The sequence below is a fragment of the Egretta garzetta genome, unplaced genomic scaffold (genome assembly GCF_000687185.1).
Source record: "Egretta garzetta isolate BGI_Z169 unplaced genomic scaffold, ASM68718v1 scaffold419, whole genome shotgun sequence".
Lineage (NCBI taxonomy): Eukaryota > Metazoa > Chordata > Aves > Pelecaniformes > Ardeidae > Egretta > Egretta garzetta.
The window spans coordinates 323,974-347,165 of NW_009260777.1; the positions used below are offsets into that span (position 1 = coordinate 323,974).

At 39.3% G+C, this 23,192-nt stretch overlaps 1 protein-coding gene across 1 annotated transcript in view; it reads left to right on the top strand.

The window, feature by feature from the left end:
* The window catches only part of PLCB4 (phospholipase C beta 4), a 194,689-nt gene that overhangs the window by 35,577 nt on the left and 135,920 nt on the right, over positions 1 to 23,192 (top strand). The window contains exon 2 of the mRNA XM_035901740.1: positions 20,411 to 20,478. The gene's annotated coding sequence lies outside the window, so the exon portion shown is untranslated. The remainder of the gene's footprint in view (positions 1 to 20,410; positions 20,479 to 23,192) is intronic.

Sequence of the window (23,192 nt, forward strand, 5' to 3'; positions counted from 1 at the left end):
GACTCACACTTTAGAAGTCAAGACATTAGATTTGTCAAATTCCCTTAAAATTTAACTCTTCCCTCATAAATGATTAGTGAGATTTTGAGAAGATGTCAGTTCCTGGTTAAACAAGTCCCATATTTTCAGAACCATTCAGTATCTAACAGCTCTTAGTACAGAAAATCAAATTATTGAATGGTGGTGTGGTCATTTTAACAATTGAGTCATGTGATTGCTAGAATTCCACAATAAGCATTTCATTCTCAAGCTATTAATAGGCAATGCCTGGAAATGAAACCAGCCTTCCCTATTTTTGTTGTGTAGAATACTTTTTTGAAAACAGTACATGCAAAACTTCCTGCTTTTTAGCTTAAATAAACGAAAATAGAATTATGTTGCTGTTTTACCTTCTAAAGCCAACGGTTTCTTCATATTTTTGTACTTTATTGCTAAAATATATTTCTTATTAACCAAAATGAGCAGTTGAGTAGATTAAAGAATAAACAGTTTTTATGTATCTGAAGAAAAATTATTTTTCTCTGATGAAGATATGTGTGCATTAGTCAGTATGCAGAATGAAGAGTGCCTTATTTTATTATATGTTCAAACCATGCACAGTTTGTAAAACTTCACAGATGTTTAGCATTGCTACACTACAGCTTAAATGCATGATGGTTTTTGCAGCATGACCAGTGTATCAGAAATTGTGATAACTTGCATGTGACACAAGGAGTAGCCTGAGTACAGGCAACCCGGTAGATGATCTGCCTAAGATGGCCTAGGGGAAGGCACAACCCTTTGTCTGTTGAGATACATTGCAAATCCCAGTGTACAATCTGAATTAGTTATGAAGAACCTAAGGAAAAACCCTGTTATTGCAATAATCATGACTGAACAGAAACCGTGAAGCTACCATGAAGCTTGAAATCCCCTGTAAAAACAAGAAAAAAAACCCCAAACTGTCAAACTCTTCACTTATCTCAGGTCCTGTTTTACTACTCGGTTCTTTCGGTTTTCCCCTGACTCTTTCATGGAGGAGAGGTTCCTCTTAAGGTGATGCTGTTAGAGCTGTTACTGACACCCTGTTCTGCAAACGTGTGGTTGTGCTTTTCTGCTGCTTTCCCTGGCATTCTACAGAATTACTTGTGATTTCAGCCTCTGCTAAAATCTGTGGCAAAATGCCAGTCTAGTTTAAGTAAAACTAGGAATTCAAAAGCCATTATTTTCCAGCCTGGTACTCCTTTTCATTTGGTTTAATGAAGTGTGTGTTCAGCCATGGAGAGCTGGACTGAAATGTCAGTGATACCTATTGCCAGTGCCTGTATGCTATTGAGAGGGACTAATTCGCAGCAGCTTGAGCTGTATTAATGATTTCTATGGATGTCTGTGTAAAGTTTGTGAAAGTTTAGATGGGTTGTTAACGTGAGGTTTTCTGGTTTTTTTCCATTGGTGAAGGGGAGTATATTTAGATCTCTTTATATGGAAATGAATCCATGTTCTATTTACAGCCATCCAATAAAGATTCATATTATGAAGAGAAAATTGGGTTCTGAGTAGCCAGAAAGATTTAATTAAAAAACATGATATAAAATTAACGTAGCCTATCTCCAGCATCCGTGCAATCTGAATAGCCATAAACAAGGGGCTCTGGCTTGTTGTGCAAGTGGATTCAGGGAGTAAGTGTGTTCTGTGCTTTTTCGAAGTATTGACTGATTTGGTTTGGATTATGTGTCCATATACTCTCATGAGAGCTGTTCCCATGCCTGAGGGCTATTAAGACTGGATTTTTTTTTTTTTTTTTCTTAACTTGCAGTGCCCTTGGGGGCCAAACACGCATTTGCATATTAGTAGCATTGAGATTTTTTCAGATTGGGTTTATCTCTAAGCACAGCAGTTAACTGAAACGCCTCTAGCTATTTTCAAGGGAAGTATACTTGGAAGTCTTGGAATGCACATAATTTTGGGGGCTGACAGTGGCCCTTCTCCTCAATACTGGGGGCAAGGGGGGTTGTGGTGTCACAACTCCAGTTGTCTTGCTAATGATATGTGAAAGTACTGGGGTGACCACATTTTTATTTGTTTTTGTCTATGGCCAGGTCTTTACTTTGCCTGCCAGGGTTTTTCTCAATGGGATCTGTGAGAAAAACACTTTCATCTCAGTTTTACTATGTACTGAGTGGGCTACTTCTAACCTTTTATTAGTAGAAGCACTGCACATCACGCTGCTCGCAGGCATACATTCACTTTTTTTTCATTCAAGGGGTATTTTTTTTTTTTTTTTTTTTTCCCTGTTACTGCTGGTTAAACCCCAATTTGTTTTTTTCCTGGTAGTGCTGGCTATACCCACAGTTGCAACTTTCAAATACTATTGCAAGGCTGGTTTTTGTTCTAAAAGCTTTTATTGCTTTGTTCACATTTAAAAATTGTGTGTCATTCTGTTTGACAACTCTTTAGTCTCTGCATGTCAGGGAGTGATTAAATAAGTAGCCTAAACTGTGATCAAACGTGAAAGGAAGGGGAATAATTTGTTAGTGGTCTGTTCCCTGTTAAAAAATGAAATGTATCTCAGTGTAATGGATGAGTAATATACTGGGTGCACCAGCTTCACTACCTTTAACTCACTGGTAAGCATGGATTACTCATGATTTCCTTTGTTTTAGGTAACGTTTAAAGCTGGTTGAATATATACTGACAGTGTGAAATTGATTTTCACCTCCACACTCACCCCCCAAAGCTGAGCTGTCAGTCAGGTTCTGTGGTAAATGTCAACTTTTCAGGAGAGCAGTACACTTTCTTGGGTTTGCCGTCACCAGAACCTGCTCTTCTGAAAATCTGTTGGTGAGCACAAAGGTTATGCGCTGTACGTGCTGATCACCCCCAAAACCTGAGGATTTTTGAGGTGTCTGAGTGGGTCTGGTTCTAGTTATGGGTACACAGTGTGTATTCATCAAATATCTTTTTAGACACATTGGCGCAAGTCTGTGTAGGAAGTTGAATTATGTTTATGTTTTAGGTAGCAATTAAAAGGATCAGTCATCTTTGGCCTTATAATTTCTGGTTTTTTAATGGGATAGAGCTTTTCTTCTACAACTTTGTCATCTCGTCACCTCACCTCACTTTTTATTACAGCTATCTTAAATCCTTTCAGATTGAATTACTGTCTTGATTTTAAACAAATGAAAGCATGTTTTAATGTTTATGAGTATGATTTATTGAAGCAGATGATTGGCAGCAAGAAATGGAAGTTTTGGACTTAAGTTAGAGAGGAAGTTGGCAGACAATATGCTCCATTGCAGAACCAAAAGCTGCAGTAGAGGTAAATATCCTTAAAAAATGTAAATTGATTCTTTGCTACTCTTCCATTACTTCAGAAAAGATTTAATCAGCTTCAGATGAGATTTTATCCATTGTAGTTTTATAATAATGGTGGTTTAAGTAATCAGGCAGGGCTGAAAATAAGATTTTTAAACGTCTGATGCTATAAGATATTCCAGCCTCCCAGGCACAACATTTATTTATACCAGCAAGAGTTTGCTTTAGCTTTAATGAACAGTTGTGTCAGTGTAGACCAGTTCAGTTTAAAGAAGAGAGATTCACAGAACTACCTTAAACTGGAAGCCTGCCTTCAGTGGAAAAAACTCTTAAGTCTTCATGGGTTCCAGTTCAATCTGTGACTGAAAATCAAAGAAAGAATAAGGTATTTATGCGAGGGACAGAAGTATGTGGTGTGCTGGTTATGAGATGTGACTAGGGATGAGGATAGGGGAGAGAACAGCTCTGCTGCTGTCTGCCGAGTGCCATTTAGGACCAGAGCCTTTTGGTGACCTTTTGGCAAATCACGTAAGCTGTCTGCACCTTGTCTTCTGTGCAAAGAGAATATGCCTTCTTCACAGTACTGTTTTGAGACCTAATTAAGATTTTTCCAAGCAATTCCAGAGCCTCAGATGAAAGGCATGCACAGAAAGTGTTATAATTAACAGGAGCTTATCAACTGAGCTTTACAGAATTAATAGATTCTTGTAAGTATAAAACTGAATGCTTTTTTAGGAGCTTTTTGCTATATCCCATCCCTAAAAAGCATCATTTGTAGATATGCTATTTTAAGGTTAGTAAAAAGAAATGTTTATTATCTTGTACTGGGATATTCTTCTCTGTGTGTATTGACTCACATGCCTTATTGTGTTAGGGATCTGGAGGTTTGGGAGTGTGTGCATTGCTGTAGGCGATATCCACATAAGGGAAAAAATTGATTAGACTGTGTCTGCAGATACTCTCCTGTTTCTCCTATAAATATATGAGTGTTTTAAAATTCTTTTCTGTTTTCATAAGTCAAAAAAAATGCGGTTAAAATCAATGGACTTGACTGCTTTTTCCTGTGCTTTTTCCTTCTCTACATTTGGTATATTTAAGGATTGCTGCTGCCAGAAGGAGAGCTTGGAGTGCTGATGACTTTTAAGGCTATTTTACTTACTCCATTTATATGGCATATATAGGAGTGACTGGACCTAAATTAAAGTCCAGAGGGCTGCATGGCCTGTATTGGAAAGAAGTTGTGGCTGGCTTGCATTGTACGAAGAGTCTATTGCCAGTATGTGATAGTTACCGTTACAAAAAAAAAAAGGCAAGTAACACAAGTAGTGGATGCAGTACCACTACCCCATAGTGCACACCGAGTACTGAATGTTTGTGGAAGAGACTGTGAGCTCTCAGTTATATATGCACTTACTTTAGTGGCAGCAAAAGGCCCAGCTCATGTTCTATACAAGTGTAGACTTTTATAGATTGGGGCCAATACTTGATGACTCTGATTAAGATTACTTATTAATTTTCTGGAATTTAAAACATAAAAATACTGCTTACAAAATGGGTCTGATCTGCAAGTATATTCAGGGAATGTATAATGGCATTATATTTAATGATCTGGGTGGTCTGCTGGGTGGGGCTGTTCTGCATTTGACTATAAAATCTGTGACTAGGTATTCTTTCACAGTAGTTTGCTGTCTGGTAGGAAATGTATGTCAAGCAGAATCAATATTATCATTCCTTTTGACTTGCCTCAGCTTTTAATCAGAGCTGGCAAATAGTATATATGGTGGGGCACTGAAACCATTTGTCACAATGCTTTTATTGTCTTGTTCAGCTGCAGTGTAGCATTCGTTTAGCGCTCTCATAGTGTGTTATTTCCGTTTGCAATACAGCGCAAGGGAATTCTTATTTAATTTCCTAGGAGAAGATTTTGCCAAAATCAGAAGGCAAGTACCTCATCTTTTCCATATTTTGGCTGTTGGGTTTTTTGGCTTTTTTGGTTTTTTTCGGATCAGCAAAATGGGAAATAACTGCAGATACAGCACCAGGTAGTTTGGTTTCTAGGTTAGGTGGTGTTATGAAGCAACAGGCAGTGATCATCTAGAGTCATCTGATGATGATGATGTGATGATGCACACAGGTACTTATTTGCATTATGATGTGATTTATCACTGGATTTATCGCAGAGCACTTGAAATCTGGGATCTCTGTCCTGAATGTATCACCTTGCTTGCAGACTTTAGGCACTGCTTAATCTGTCTTTAATGCAGAAACTGTGCCTTGTTAAAGCACTGTTGGCTTGCTTAAAAATCAGTAGAGAGGTGCAGAAGGAAGAGGGCTAGTGTGATAGAATGGCATGTGCTAACAGGTGATTTCACAGGTATGCAGTAAGGGCTAGTTGTGTGCCTGGGTGGCAGATACGGCTGATGATGAATGCCCTCTGTTTCTGAGGGTCAGCCTTAGCCAAAGCAGTGACAGGCACTGGATCAACAGGTAGAGTTTCTTGGTAAGAGAGGATACGGTACTACAGCATGTGGGTTGCTGTTGTGTGCGTGGGCAGAAGTACCTGACTTTGGGGAGGCAAAAGAGTAATTAATTTCCCTTCTTTTGCTTCTTTCCTCTCCTCTATGCTCTATACAAGTAGTTCTGGCATAATTATTTTGTTGTGCCCTGCAGTACAGGGTAAGACAGTTCAGTCCTTAGGAGAAAGAATTGGTTTCTCACTGGGAGAAGTACTGATAGAATAGCTCTGTCAGAGTTAAGTTCTTGCTGTGGTTATGCTATGTCTGTCCTGCAGCTAGCTCTGTGAGCGCAGCATCGGGAGTTACGTTGGAAGTGGCTCCCGTCTGCCTTGCTTGAGTGGGTGCCAGCAGCGATGCAGCAGTGTTAAGAGAGATCTCGGCATCACTGGAGAAGTGGCTGCATCTGGGTACCCATGCCAAGAGGCAGCCTCTGCAGCATCATGCTGATGGGCCTCACTAACGTCGGCAGGCTGAGTACTGGGTGAGCATTTCTGCGTGTGTGGCAATCCTGCCTCCAGTAGCAGTTAGCTGTACCCAGTTGACAGACTTAAACTGACACGTTTTCAGGCTTGTTCTTGTGACATTTGTTTTTCACTGAGAAATTGATGTATGAAAGGATGGTTAAATTGAGAATAGCATTGGGACAAACAAACAAGCAAACCTTTACTTATTTAGGAATAAGTGTGTATTAATGGTTCTATATAGTGCTTTGTGCACTATATAGAAAAAAAAAAATTAAATTTAGTTCCTGGTGGGTTTTGATTGATATAATTACACTCTCACCTGAATTTAAATTGTATCAATTATGATTTTGTCAGTTAATATTGTAAGGTTTTTATTTATTTATTTTACTGGCTAATGTAATTGAACGAGTGCAAGTGCAAGGGTGAAAGCAGTAATCTTAGTAAAAATTGATTTATGTACCCTTCAAGAGGATATGTATTTGTATTTTAATGGTGCAAAACTGATAGAGCCAAGATAAATCAGTCTTCCAGTGTAGGTTAGGCCTCACTTAGTGATAAGTACTATAACGTTTGAGAAATACAAACAGCGAAGGAATATTCAACTCCTTTGAATAAGTATTTTAACTTTTGTGAAGCCTTTTTTTCTAATATTTTTCTTGCTGTCAAGTGCTTTTTGCATCCTTCAGAATATCTGAGATATCTTAAAGGTTACAAGTCTGTTTCAAGCATTCTGGAACTAGTATTAGTTTGCTGTAATTGAAAGGTAGCACAGAAGAAAATGCCCAGTAAAATACAGAATATTTTTACCTTGACAGTGGTTAATGTTATTTTTAGTGTTTCCTTTATGCATTCAGTCAATTAGGGCCTGTAAGCACGTCCTTCATGAGCAGTTCACACAGTGGACTGTGTGAAGTTGTGCACTTGGTCACTTTCCTTGTTACTTGTATCTTTGTTTATTTGCCTGATTTATTTTTAATTGGAGAACATTTATGGGAGTGGTAGAGGGTGGAATTATCTTTCACTCACGCAATAGCATGCAAGAAAAGCATAAGACATTGAAAAATACTACTATAAAATCATAAAAATGAGCCAGTCTGATAGATTGAAGCTGTAATGAGGGGACTGTTATTGTTTTGTTTGAAATGCATCAGATTTTAAGTCAGTGATATCTCCCTAAATAAACAATGCTTCCAATTAAGGGAGAAGTGTTCAATTGTAATATCCTAGTGGCATGAAGTCAAAGAGCTTTTTATGGATGGGTGGAAGACTGTTGATTGCATGGGGAAACAGGTGATACGAATGGATGGCATGGAGCTGCTGGTAGGGAACAGCGGTGGATTGCAAATTGATGAAAGGCAAAGGTTCATCAATTTACAGGCTGCCTGGATACATTACTGCTAAATTATGGTGAGCATAGTTGGGGCACGCATAAGGCATTTTCCTTTTTAAAAATAAATGAAATAAAATATGTATCAGTTGAGTTGGATTAATCAGTTGTGAACCATTTGTTTATTCAGTTTTGGTTTATAGAACTGCAGATAAGATGGGTACACATACACAAGTAAAGGCAAAACTAGCGTAATACACAGTAGTTCATATAAAGCTCCATTTTGATTCTAACTTGCAATTGGAAGATATCTTACATGTCAGATAACAGCTCATATTTTCCTTTTAGTTGGTTGTGCACATAACAATTCTGACTTTTTGGCGGAGGAATTGTTGGCTTTCATTGCCACAGGTATGTGCCTATTAAAGTATAGAAAAGTTAGCAGGTTGAAATACCAAAAGATTTAAGAGGTGCTTTTCTGTAAGTTCTTTTTCTTCCCTATTGAAAAAAAAAAAAAAAGGCAATAAAACTTTGCAGAGGCTGTTGGAAATCCTGTAAAATGTAATGAAATATCATTCATCTATTTTAATTTAACCTACAGAATTGCATGAGTAATGTAGTCCTCTTAAAATAAGCAGAATGGTTCAAATACCTATAGGAAAGTTATGAGACATTGCAAGAACCTTTACATAAATGTTAAGAACAGAAATTTTACTTTGCATGCAAATTATGAAGCAGTGTTTGCAACAGAATCTGGTAAAGCATTCCCCCTTCGAAGTTTACTGTTCATTTGGCTGGACGGAAAATTCAGAGAGGATTTTGTCTGAATGGGAACAGACATCCTAATTATATATAGTAGGGAGTTATCTACGTGCAGAACTTCCATTGTAAATCACCATTTCTGACTGCAGTGCAGTGAAGACTGTTCAATGAAATCTGTAGGTTCAGATAGGCTACCTCTGTACAGTTGGTGATAGCTCTAGGCTTAAATCTGCAGCTGAACCTAAACACATTGGTGATCTAAGCTACCTGCATGAGGTCTGGTGCTGTAGTTGGAGTGTGCAGTGGGTGAGATGACTTCCAGGCAAGGAAACCCTGCATGTCTGGTAGGGGATGATCAGGTGTTGCTGGGGTTCACACCTGCGCACAGCCTGGAAGCAGTGTCTCTGCAGGCCAGTTGCGACTACTCTGGCATTTTTGTAGTGTGGCATTTGAAAAGCCAGCTGAAAAGCGTGGTTGCCTTTTTTGATGTACAGTGCTTGTCATGCCCTGTTTCCTTCCAACAACCAACTTCTTGTATTGATCAAATCCCTAATCTAGTTCTGCAGGTAATTCCCTTTTCTTCTATTTAAAAACACTTTAAATGCATCTTTCATTTTGCCAACCATGTAGCTAGAAGAGTCATGCCTGCCTCTTTGCATGTGGGTCAATTTATTCATGATAGAATCATAGAATCATAGAATGTTTTGGGTTGGAAGGGACCACTAGAGGTCATCGAGTCCAACCCCCCTGCAGTCAGCAGGGACACCGCCAACTAGATCAGGTTGCTCAGAGCCCCATCCAACCTGGCCTTGAATGTTTCCAGGGATGGGCCCTCCACTACCTCTCTGGGCAACCTGTTCCAGTGGTTTACCACCCTCATTGTAAAGAATTTTTTCCTTATATCTAGCCTAAACCTACCCCGATTTAGTTTTAAAATATCAAGAATTCCATTCTTTGTATGATTTCCTGTCATTCCTATTTCCAGCCTTCATGAAGTCAATCACTTTGATAACTTGAAACCACACAGCTACAATACTGTTGAAAATTTATTCTTAGGAATGTTCCTGGTTTTGCATGGCAAAACAACTTGTTAGCCATTTATGACTTTTAATTTTGTTACTGTTTTTAAATAAAAAAGTTCTTTTGTAGAGACTGGAAGAAAAAGAGCTTGAGTTTATAGCAGACAAATTTTGGAAATATGATGAACCAGGAAGTTGCTAGACAGTTTTCTGGTTCTTTTAACAGTCAGACTAAATTTCACATCACAGTTTACATTACATATAATGTTAAATAGCATATGGTAACATTCTTTGGATGAAATCCTAGCTCTTAAGTCAGTGACAGAATTCACATTGATTTCAAAATCATACTCATTGTCTGACTCATGACTAAATTTTTTTTTAAAACTGTATCCTTGGAAGAAACTATAGCCTGCAAAAGCCAGGAATGCAATATGTTACTGTTGTAGAGTCTTGTGGAGTCCAGGGGAAAGGAGAGAATGAACAAGTGTTGTAAACGTTCTTATACTAGGCAGTTTTAGCATGGCTGGTAAAAGCTTACGGAACAGTTCTGAAAAAGTGGTTGTAGTTCTACAGCTCAGCTGTGGTTTTACAGCTCTTGTGATACAACTTTTTTAAACAGTAACAAACATAAAGTCATTGGTTTCTTTCTGCATTCTTAATGTATGGCAAATATAAGAGATCAGAGAGATATTTGGTTGACTTTTAAAAAAGAAATCTGATGCAGCTTCATTTGTGATCCTCGTAAACCACAAAGTAACTGTATTGTGAATTATTTCATGCATTTTCTCTAAGCTCATTTCCATACAGCTTTGTAATTAGGTCTGTAAGGGCCAAACGCAGTCCAGATGAAATCGCTTCCATTCCACCTGCCGGCACTGAAGCAGACTTTGGACTGTATATACTATGTGGGAGTAAGCGATAAGATCACAATGAATAGCTCCTCTGTTCAGCAACGATCATGGGGAATTCTAAGAATGCCTAAAGAAAAACGTATTTCTTTTGGAAATAATTTATTTGCAGCTTTAAGAGATTTAGGTTGCAAGGAAACTATACAGTGACTATGCAGACTGTTGCCTATATTTTTATAAGTGAAGTAAAAATAAAAACTGTTACTGTCAAGGTATATATCAAGTGGAGAATTTCTCTTATCAAAATGATAGCAAATTTACTTTGAAAAGTATGTAAATATGTAGATATAGAAATAAAAAACCATATAAGGGAAAAATTTTGCATTTGTCCTTTAGGTCACTTGCGCTTTTTGTCTTTTATCACTCTTATTTTTGCTTATTATTTGCTCTTCTGGAGGTCTGCAAAAAATCTTGAATCTTGTTCCATACAAGAGCTGCCCTGAATGCTCCTCTATTTCTAGATCTTGCTTTTATTCGTTTTTCCCCATAGAATGCACTGACTGGTATTTTGTTCTCCTTTTTGCAAATAATCATTTTTTAGCCTTACTATTTTTCTATGACAAGCCTCACTGAAGTGAGTACAATCATAGGCTTAAATATATGCAAGATTAAAAGGTCAAGGCCTTTCTGTATTGGAGTGCAACTCTATACAACTTCAAAGTAGTCTTTCTAGAAGTCCTAAGTGAAATTGTTGTTTAAGGTTTGTTATGTTGTCTGTTCAGTGTGTTCTCATAATTTCAATACAGGATACTTTGGGCTGATCTTTTGTTTTTTAGTAAGGTGACAGTTAGAAGTACTTGCTAGTCTGTTTTTTGGTTTTGTTTTGTTTTTTTTTTAAATTATGTTGGATAATCTTACATGCCACCTGCAGTAGCGGTTGTGTGATATTTTCTTCTGTAGAAAACTTCATGGAAAACAGTAGTAAACAACAATGATCCATGAAGCTTGTTGTGGTATTTTACAAAACAAAACAGGGATAGCATAAGGTTTGTGTAAGATTTTATTCATACATAGAAATTGATAAGAGTGTTTAGGTGATGAATGACAATTTGTCATTTCATTAGTGAACTTAGCTTTGGCAAAGATTTTAATTCTGTCTTATTAAATGAAATGCAAATTTCAACTGTTTACATCATATAGTCCAGCCACTTGGATGAAGGTACATTTGGCACTCTGCAAGTTTGCGTATTTCCTTTATAAGTTATACTTCTTTGTTTCTTTAGTATTATAATCTATTAATCTCTCTAAGTACATCAAACTGAAAATCTCATTATAGTTTAGTTTTTATTGTTGATATTGGAAGCATTTAACTTAATGTTCTTAAGAGTGGAACTTTTTACTCCAGTCATATATTAAATGTCTGTATATGTTTTTATTCGATTCTGGACAGGATTATTTTACCACAGTGAGATCACGTATATTTGTGTGTGTTCATGAACTCTTACTTGAATAAGAAGCTTCCAGTGCTGAAACCATTACCATTCAAATGACATGAAAATATTCAAACTTATTTATCATGTGTAAGTTCCTAAAGGAATGCTTTTTAAAATGGGAAATGTTGCAGAAAGTTTAGTGAGATCCATGAGTATGGTGATGTTACATATGCATCTTGTACTAGCTGACTTAAAATGAAAATATAAATAGGTCAGCATTATGTGCCCAGATGTGCACAAGTGTGAATACTCCTGGGATTGATGACTCATCAGCTGCTGGGCCAGCAGCAAACTTGAGTTGACTTCAGTAAAAGAAATACTGTTGTGGATGAATGACCACCACAGTGGTTTCCGGTCTCTCAGAGCCTTGTTCATATGAATGCATCTAGAAATGTAAAGACCCAGATTCTTCAGGAGTCCAGAATAGACTACTTTGTTGGAATCTTCTGGAACTTCCTTGAGAAATTAACATTTTGTTGCATTAAGAAGGTCTTGTTGTCTTCTAGTGGTGGTTATCAGTTGTATTGCTCTTTCGAAAAACTGCCAATCGAGACTTGGCGACATTGTCAGGTCTCCAGAGGGATTTTCCCTGTCCCCAACCAAGGCATAGGAATTGAAAATAAACTTTGTCACAGTTCATATTTGGTGGGAGATTTTTCCAGGAGCCCTCACATAATTTCCTGTGCTGTTTTGCAGAGGTGATCTGTAACATGTTTGTTCATCCATGGCGATGGCAGTGGTGAAAACTACTGTTAACAGACATGGCACAGGGGAGAAGGATATCATTGCCTTAAAGGGTGTAGCAGACAGTTTAAAATCTTGGATTAGAGAATGTTTCTGTACCTTTGTGAGCATTTACTGAATAAACTTAAATTACTCGACACTTTGTGTATTACAGCTTACTTGTGAGTAACTCCACAGCATGATATAGCTGATACAGCATGATAGCTGATCCATAGGTGGCATTGTTGTGGCACACACGTCATTTGCCCTGGGACTAGGTCTCATACGGACTACTAATTACTACTAATTACTTGTTCGCTAGTCAATACACTAGCCACAAGGAAGTCAGCGTATGGCCTTACTGTGAAATGTTAGTTAGGTGCTGCTGGGGAATAAAAATCAAGATATGACTGCACTGAGGCAAGGCTTTGATAATTAGTTCATGTTTCAGATCATTTGAGTTCAGAACAATTGAGTCCCTGTTGAAGAAGTGGTTGCAGAGTTGCTGTCCTGTACTGAAAAAAATCTGCATAATTTGTAAAATGAGTATGCTAACAAGAGCAAAGGCAGTATTCTGGTAAGAGATTCTATTCAGGCATTAGAAATATTAACCTAATTTGTGGGGGTTTTTTGTTGTTGTTTTTTTTTTTTTAACAACTTTTGTCCCTGAACTCTACAGCCAGTATTTAGAAATGGATAAATAGCATTATGTAAATATGAAAGTGTACCTAAAATGGAAGGTTTAAAGACACACTATTGTTGAAATCTTTCTCATAAAAAAACCTCCAATCTGGCCTGTGTAAATGATATGTGGGAAATTAACATAGTCCTTTAATTTAATCACTTGGAGACAAACCAAAAGCAAAGAGTGAATAGAAAAATTGAAGATGGTATTCCATTGGAAAAATAAAAATAGTTACTCTGTCACTTCTTTATTTTTCACATAAGAAGGAATAGCATTTCTTTCAGTGTTTCTTTTATAATTACGTCATCCTTTATTATTGAGATGATAATATTTTGAAGTGACTTCTATTATGTTGTCACAGCCTTTTTATGCTGTCAAACTGCCACCATCTAAAAAACTTAATAAATTATTTTGCACTGGGGCTACCTTTTATTTTCAGGTTTAATCCTTAAGAACACAAAGTGAAAGTTCTGGGAATCATCACTTGGTATTTCTGCTTAATTTTTTCTCTCGGTCCTTCACAGAATTGTGCTACTCAGAGCACCCAGAGTATCAGCAAGTATAAATAAATTTTTACAATTCTTTTATTGTCACTAGCTGCAGACTAGCTAGGGTTTAGCACTTAATTTCTATTCCATGTGTATGTGTTCTATCTTTGAGCACAAAATTTGGGTCCATTTGCAAGAAAACCCCACCTGTTTTGCTGCTTCACCATTTCTTTTTGCCTGGCACTCTGGGAAGGGTGTCCCTTGAACCCTGCTGTACTTGGGAAGCATGGAAAAGGTCTGAAGACCTCACTACTGGCACCTTCTGAGTGTGGAGGAGGGAATGCACTGCACAGTCCTGTTCCAATCCCCCAACACTGGCTGGTCATTTTGGCACAATGATGGCAGTGTGGCTGCTAGGCAGTACAGGTTCATATCACTCCTTAGTCACTGGTGAAGGAGTTTGGTGATGCCTCTAGTGACAAACAGTGGGTTTTGTCAAACTGAATGAGGCAGTTACTGCTGTGATCAAAGTATTTTCTTAGCTTTTTGTCTCTGTTCCTGCCACAGCCTGTCTTACAGAAGGTTCTTGTTTACTTTGTGGCAACTGTGGGCTTCTGTTTGACCATCCTGCAAATCTTTGTAATTGGGGTACAGGTATGTGTTGATATTTTTCTTAAAATGGCCTTGTGGTTTTGGAGATCTTCCTTATTGTACATTTTAAATATTCTAAAGTGAATGGAGAAAATAATATAAAAGATTGAGTACAGTGCTGCAGGAAAGAGGAGTGATGTGTAACTCTATCATTTCAGGACAAAATGAGTTCCCATGAGCTCCTAAGATTTAAGGCTACAGAACAAACTTGTTGCTGAATACTTTGAGTAGGCATACAGATTTAAAACTTGAGTCTTTGCGAAGAGAGTTGTGAGGGATTTTGATGCTAAAAACATATACAAGAACATCCCCAGAATCTAAGGATCTTCTGTGGAAGAGAGAGGTCCAGCCTTGGGTCCACAGGATTAATGTTGTGCCAGTCCCTGTAGAAAGTAGCTGTAGGAGAAAGACATAAGCACGTCTAACTGCTGCGGGATATACAATTTAAATTCAGTCAGTCAAGCAGTGATCTTCAAACTGGGTTTGCTCAGATAATACTGGTAGCAACCTGTTGGGCAAGTGACTTTGCTAGAACTCAGTGTAATGACTGTGTACATACAGGTACTTACTGTGTTCAGGTGAGAAGGCAGATCCCCTGAGGCTGCAGCTAAAATCAGTGTGACAGGAGACCAAGCTAAAAGCAGAGCTTTTCCTCCATTCAGGAAAAGCCATCTCCCTGTACCCGTTAAAAGTAATTTTCTTTACCCCAGTTGTAGAACCTCTGCTATAGTTTATTTGCACCAGTACAAGTATCCCTGTTGACATGATTTCACACGAGGGATATAATGGCAGACAGGTCATTGCTTGCAACGCATATGTACACCAGAGCTAACAGAAAGATGCCAGAGTCAAAAGAGAAGCAGCAAAGTGCAAAGTCCAACATATAGTTCTCCATTTTCCATGGATTGCTCTAGATGTGGCACATGACTGTATGCTGATTCTTAAAATCTCACCATTTTGAATACTCTTTTTTTTTTTCCCCCCGCATCCATTTAGACATGATTTTTACTGCTCTTGTTATGAGCCTCTGTAGAAGTCAATGTTCCTTACAATTGTAAAGCAGCTTGAAATCACATACTTTCAATCCTTTAAAACATTAATCCCTAGCTCTAGCATTTTGTAAAATGCCAACTGCTGTTAGCATGCTGCAATTAAAGCACACATAAGGCAGTGCCGAAGAAAAAGACAAGTGCCTCTGGCCTGCATGAAATAGAAATGTGAGGATGTGGGTCCATCTTGTATTGCCCTGGGTATAAAGCTTTTTTAGCAGTTCCCTGTCCCAACTTGATTTGCTTTTTCTCCTTATTCAACTGTAATTTCTCACAGCTGTATTCATATGTCTGTCAATCCAAACCTTAACCCTCACCAGTGAACTGAGTATAGAAAATAAGAAAAAAGAAAGAAAAAAAGAGGTAAGAGGTTGGGCTGTTTTTCATCCTAAAATAATTTTAGTCTCACAAACAGCTGCACAGACACAACCATATGAGTAGGATAGCAGCAAACTGACAATTTACTTAGTTATCCACAAAAGGTGGTGGAAACCTTGTAAAATGTCTTCACCACTGGGAAATTGTAGTCAGTTTAGATTGCCCCTGGTGAAGCAGTATCCCTAAAATAAGTACCAGTGTTTTTTGTGTAATTCCTGTATTCTGTGTGTAATTAACGTGTATGTTTTGGAGGGCCTTCAGAGGAAGCTCACGTCTGCCTAATGCAGGTGTTTGAACTTGGATGGACAAACCCCCCCATTCTCCCTACTTGCTTGCTACAGGATTTTTAGGAATTTTTCTAAGAACATGGCTTCTTCTAAGTGCCAAAATTAGGCAGATTTGATAAACTTGATCTGGCCGTAAGTACTTTGTTCTCATAAAAACTACCAAGAATGCTTTTCTTCAAGGAAAGAAAGCAGCGCTGCTGTTCCCCTCTCCCTCCTTCCTGTATCCCCATCCAGCAGTGGCGATATGAATGCTTGGCTGCCTTATTAATCTTCCAAATGGTCTAGCAGTCCTTGTATTATGGCAGAAATTATTGCTCTGCCTGGAATTCTACTGCAGTGCTTCCAGTCACAATTTTTTTTTTTGCTTCAGCAACAATAAAATATTTCAATTTTTAGCATACTGTACAAGCTGACTAGCTACACTGGGAACTAGAAAGATTTTGTATTGTTGGCTTTGGCATTTGTCAGATCTAAACATTGCTCCATTATTTTTTATTGTGTTCTCTTAAAACAATTGAATGTTTGAGTTTTTAAAAACAAATAGAAAATGTTTGCTATTCCCTCCCTCTTGGGTTACTTTTCCTGCATACGCTAGCAGTGCCATCAACATTTGAATAGGTTGTTAGCTGTGTGTCTAACCCCTTTGTTGTGGTCTTTCTATTGACTAAGTCTTCAGGAGCAAGGTTAACTGAGTACAGAGAGGTGTGTAGGCTCTGTGGGGGAAGCAGGACATCTCAGCAGCAGCTGTGCATTTGCTCATCTTGGATTTTTTCCATGGCTTCAGCTTTAGGTTAGAGGTAGACAGGTAGAAGTGAAGTAAGGGTCTGTGCGTATCTGTTGTCCCTGTTACAGCAATGGTGAAAAGGGATTTATTTACTGCCTGTCAGTGTGGTTGGTAGCTGGGGCAGCAATCTGTGCTCAGGTTGAAGTGAGGTTGGATTCTGTCCTTTCTGATAACCCTCTGTTGTTCAGCCTCTACACTGGTAGCAGGGAGGAACAGTGTCTGGCAGTGGTAGTTTTCTTTTGTGTGTTGAACTAGATTTTGTGCCACTTGTGCCTTTGCTATGATGCTGATCTGAAAAAAGATAACATGTAAAAGTGTTTTAAATAACAAAGGGCTTAACCAACCCTACCGTGTTGTAATATGAAGTGGCAAATAATTACAATATATGTCAATAGTCTGAAGAGCCCAAGAACAGTTCTGTGGTTTTCACTGGGTCTGGAAGTTACTTAGCTGAGTACTGGCATGTATAATAAAATCAGATTTCAGTATGGTGATTTCTAAATTACACAACATGATTTAAAGCTCAGCTTCACAAAACTAAGAGAAATGGATTGCTTGATGTGCAGCAGGCTGGCTATGTGATTGTGGACCCATTTATGTAATTACAAACTGAAACTTACTCTGTACTTCAAGTCTGTTATTGTTGATAAAATTAATCATATACTTTAATTTATTATCCTGTAGCTAGGCATGTAATTCCCATTCGATAGCGTGTTTAAGTAGGCCCCAGACTGCACTTAGCACCATGTGATATAGTTAGGCCTCAGTGCCACCTCTTGTGAATTGTTAGTAGTGTCAGTCAGGTGCTTATATATAAAATATTTGTTTCTTTTTTTTTTTTTTACCTTGAGAGAAGCAAGATTTGTAGCAGCAGATGACATCTTTTATCAGGCTAATTGATGAGACCAGCTTTTTGACAGAGGCTCTTTTCCAGGTCTTTGAAAAATACCACTGATAATGCCAATCGATCATTTGTGTGTTCTGTCCTTCAGAAAGATTTGTGGCAATGGTGGTTGCAGCTCTTTCCTTGAAAAAGGCTGAATGGAGATTACTTGTAAATTGGAGGAGGGGTGGGAGTTCCTCATGATAATAGGGATTAAAGTTTTTGTAAAACTTCCCTTTTGTTGCTACTTCTTGCAGGAGTGTTCCAGGGATCCTTCTTCAGTGAACAAGGCTAGAGGCAATTCCATTTTTATGCCTTAGTTTTATATAAGCATGAACTTGCTTCTTCCAGAGAACATTCACAGAAGAATCAGATGTCAAAATCTGTCCTAGGAATGGTTGTTAGATCCCTGACAAGTAAAACTGTTCTTACACTTGACAGTTGCCTAATACAAGAATCCATTTGGTCTGGTTTTTTTCCTGTTTACAGAAAAGTTTCAAGTAAAATTCATAGTTCCATCTGGAATTATTGGAGTTGTCCAGCTTTGTTTTGAATCTGGATATGAAGTAGAGCCTGTGTTGGTGAAGTCCACTTATAGACTTCTTTATCGTGACAGTGATACAAGTTGTCTCTGCAGATCTCTTTATATATAATTAGTGTTCATTAGCCCTTAGTTCAAAGTATTACTTATGCCTTTCCAGAGATCAACAGACTTCTTGTAAATAATTCCTTTATTTTTAAGGGAACTCAGAAAATAGTACAAAATTCTTGTATGTGCTTCTGAAAAATTTCAAATGGTGTTAGCATGTAGTGTAGACTGCTGAGCATGAAGAATGTAAACGACCCCTTGATATGCTTGTTAAATCAGGTCGAGTTTGTGTTTGCCTGGTGCTTGGCTGATCTTGGCACTTGGTTGACAGCAAGCTGGCTGGGGTTGAACCTGCGTTAGGCATGGGCAATGTTTGCTTATCTAAGGGCAGGAAAAAGAAGTGACAGGTTGTTTCAGCTCCTTCTGCTAACATGGTATGGCTGTCATACTCATCTCAAACTTGGCTCTTGTGGATTGTTTTTCATGACTTAATATGAAGGTAGGGTTTTATGCTTTCATTTTCAGAATTGCTATTTTAAATAGTCCCCTTAAAGGTTAGTTTTTTCTCTTATCTCACAGCTCCATCTACTGTTGGTGCACTTGGCTATATTCAGTTTCCCTCTTCATCTTCAGTTTTCTCTTAAACTCACACGCAGAGCTAAAAACTGTTTTCACCTTTCATGCACTCTTGCTGTTTGGTACCTTTGTCCTCCTTGGTCTCCCCCAGACTCCTCTGCTGCTTCCCTCTTGCCCCTGGTTTACTTTAAATGCTGTGAGCACCACCATGACACTTCTCTGACTGACAATTTTAGGTGTTACTCGGATCTCTTTAGGTCACAGACTGAAGACTGTTGCATGATGGAATTGCATGTCAGATCTTAACATCTGTTGGAAAAAGCTTATCTGTGCACTCATCTAATTGTTTCCCCAAATTCTTAGTGTCACATTTCCTGTTACTGTAACAAACTCACCTTGATCAATGCAGCCTTTCTTCACTCATACCAATTTGAAACGATTTCACAGGTTTTAGTCTGCTCCTTTGATGGTGTTGTTGCCCTGTCTGCTTCTCCCTCTCCTGGCTTCTTGTACATCAATCATCAACTGCCCTTTTGTATCTTCAAGGCTCTTCATCATGATTCCCAGTGGCTGTCACCTGTGCTCACCTCTCACCTATAAGAAAGGTACTATCACCCCTGAGCAGCCCAGGACCCAAGCCTTCGTTGGTAATTTTTTTCCATTCTCCACTCAAGACCTTTATACTCCACTTTTTGCAGCCTCTTGCAGGAAAAGATGCCACCATAACATCTGACAAGCTGCCTTGTTATCCTTCTTCAGTTCCTCATATAAAGTCTCTTTTCTATAAACAAACCACTGCTTTGAAACTCATGTGTAGAAAGTATTATCTCGTTATTTCCAAGGCCCCTCCTACCCCCCCAGTTTAGCTATGTGTATCTCTGGCAACTTTTCCCATGAGCTGTTTGGGACACAGAGTAACTTTGGTTCTGTTTTGGTGCAATGCCAGGCAAAATAGTGTGTGGCCTGTGACTGCATCTCTGAGGTGATGTGTCAATACGGATGATACTAACGTGCCCTTGCTAAACCTTTCAGTTGCAATAACTTGTGGTTGAAACCTGATCATGTGGCAGGCAGGGTGTTTAGAAGCCTTAGGAATGAATGTGCAAGGAGGGTCATTTTGTATTGCTCGTGCTCTACTCCAGTGTTACTGGTCCTTCCAGTAACAATCTTACCAACTTTATGTTGCTCATCTAAGGCAGGCATGAAACACAAACAAATAAAATCAGCTAGCATTTATTCTGGGAAGATATAAATATGGCAGCGCTGTTCAGCTGCTCCTTTGTGATGATTATTAATCATTTAGGATGCTTTATGAATGTTAAAAACTGTCCTGGCATGGTGAAGTGGGGAATGGCATGCTTCATCCAGAGCTTCCAACACTACCAGCCACCACTTGGCTTTTTAAATGCAAGGTTATATAGCAAAACATTTCCCGTGAAAGATTTAACAGTGATGTAACCAAATCCTGTTTTGAAGTGTTTGTCTTAATACTGTGCCTTTGTCAATTATGGGAGGGGTGGTTTTGCCAACAGTGAGATCTAGCAGATAACACCAGGTTTTATACTGATCATCTTGTTTCATTGCTTCACAGAAGGAAGAGTTTCCCAGCACATCAGTCTAATTAGACCACTGTTTATCCATCCAGTCCAGAACTGCTTTGTAAGTTGCTTGCTCGTAAACTAGAAATTATGGTTGAGTAGAATTTGCAAATGTGGTGTTAATGGATTCTCTCCCTCTCTCAATATATCAGTTTAACCTTTTGGTCCACTGTTGTATGACTCTGAATCAGTGTTGTGTGTGTGTATATATGCATATATATATAGGTATATGACTCGGCTTCACATATATTGTCCTGTAATTAGTAAAATGAAACTGATTAAAGGTATCTGAGAACAAAGAGGCTGTTACTTTGGCACATAATTTCTAGGTCTTATGTGTTTCACAGCAGTATTGGCTTATATTTTAAAATCTCAGCCTGCCACCATCTTTTGCTGGTTTCTGTGGAGATGTCAGACTGTGAGCCTCATCAGGAGCCAATTTTGGTTTTAAAGAACAAAGGAAAACACACTTTTTTTTGCATTGTGGTGTAATCACTGCTGGAGTAGCATGTGTATTACGGAGAGGCTAACAACTCACTGATGTTGGAAGGAAGGTCAGGGAGCTGGCAGTGTCACAGAAGGCTTTGTAGCCTGATCCAATAGCGTAAGGTAGCCAAGACCCAAAAGCGACAGCTTTATTAATTGACGAGGCAGCTTGGAGAACACTGGTGAGCCACTGTAGCATGTGGGGCAGAGGTGGTTGCCACTGGAAAACTGGTGACCGGTAAATTCTGAGATAGCTGTTAGTAGCATTATTTCCAGAATGAGAGCCTGCTCAGTTTGTGAGGGAATAGTCAGGGGTTGTGATGTGTAGATGACCAGCTTGTGAAGAGGAACTTCATGAAGTAACAGGTAGAAACACACTTCTGTACAGCAGGGCTGCCTAGGCAGCTATTAGGATTCCAGAAGCACTCCCAAATTGCATCTGACCAGAACCTTAACATAGGTTTTGCACTCGTCTAGCTGTTGTTTCATTCATACTAACCTCAGTAACTGTCATGACACAACCAAGCCAACAAAAAGATCAGCCAAATGTTCCATCTAGTTCTTGCTCTTGCTGAATGGGAGACATCTTCATGATTGAATTTTGAACTCTCTCGCCATGGATGATCGTCGTGCAACACTGGCAACAGATGAAACTGCTGAGGTGCAAAGCCTGCAGACTAATAAGAAATATTGGATCAGTGGCCTACATTTAGAAGTACTTTTTTTCATCCAGAAAATCCAAGATGTCAAGCCCAAAGGAAAGTAACTATTCCCCCAGACAATTCCTTGTTGCTCACCTGGATGTCTTGCTCCTTAATGCATATCTGTGTGTTATGGGAGCCCATTGCTATGGTCTCTAATTAATTTGTTAAATCCCCCTGGAGAAATTCGGATGAGGTTCAGTGATAAACTGCATAACAACCACTATGGAGTGGCCAGACTGCTTAAATGCTCTCATCTGCTGGACTAGTGTCACCAGGGGCTCTGGATTACCCACGTGAATCTCATAGTGGGCAATAGAGAGTGTCTCGGTTTTTCTCTCTGCAATCAGTACTGTCTACACATACCCAGCAGTGAGGGGAAAAAGGAGTACTACTCGGTACAGGCATTACCTGAACTTGCCTTTTTCACCCATAAATTAGGTTTAGCTCCCAGCCAAACAGCTCTACACTCTCTCATCTCATATTCACAGCTCCATATTCTCCATGGGTATACCATAGTATATGGTATACCCATATATATATATGTATATATATACCATAGTATATGGTATACCCAGTATATGTCCCCATGTGCCGTAAGGCAAATAGGCGGGGAAGACGACTGGCCTGGCTGGACAGAGGTCTACTACTGTGACTACGGGAAAAAAAGGAGAGCTTACCAGCTCTGGAAGAAGGGGCAGGCAACCCAAGAAGAGTACAGGGATCTTGTCAGGTTATGCAGAGAGGAAATTAGAAAGGCAAAAGCCCAGCTGGAATTTAACCTGGTCACTGTTGTAAGGGATAACAAGGAAAGTTTTTATAAATATGTTAACAGCAAAAAGAGAGCCAGGGAGAACCTCCATCCTCTAGTGGATGCAAGGGGGAACATTGCCACTAAAGACGAGGAAAAGGCTGAGATACTCAACGCCTCCCGAGCTGGAAGATGGGGACGGTGAGTGGAATAAACTCCCCATAATCCAGGAGGAAGCATTTTTTGACCTGCTGTGCCACCTGGACATCCACAAGTCTATGGGGCCGGATGGGATCCACCCAAGAGTGCTGAAGGAGCTGGCAGAGGAGCTTGCCAAGCCACTCTCTATCATTTATCAGCAGTCCTGGATAACAGGGGAGGTCCCAGATGACTGGAGGCTGGCAAACGTGACGCCTATCTTCAAGAAGGGCCGGAAGGTGGATCTGGGGAACTACAGACCAGTCAACTTGACCTCAGTACCGGGGAAGATTATGGAGAGGCTCATCTTGAGTGTGCTCACCAGGCACACGGAGGACAATCAGGGGATCAGTCCCAGTCAGCATGGGTTCATGAAAGGCAGGTCTTGCCTAACCAACCTGATTTCCTTCTACGACCAGGTGACCCGCCTGGTAGATGAGGGAAAGGCTGTGGATGTTGTCTACCTGGACTTCAGCAAAGCCTTCGACACAGTCTCCCATAGCATTCTCCTGGAGAAGCTGGCGGCTCGTGGCCTAGATGAATATACTCTTCGCTGGGTTAAAAACTGGCTGGGTGGCCGAGCCCAGAGAGTGGTGGTGAATGGAACTAAGTCCAGTTGGCGGCCGGTCACAAGCGGTG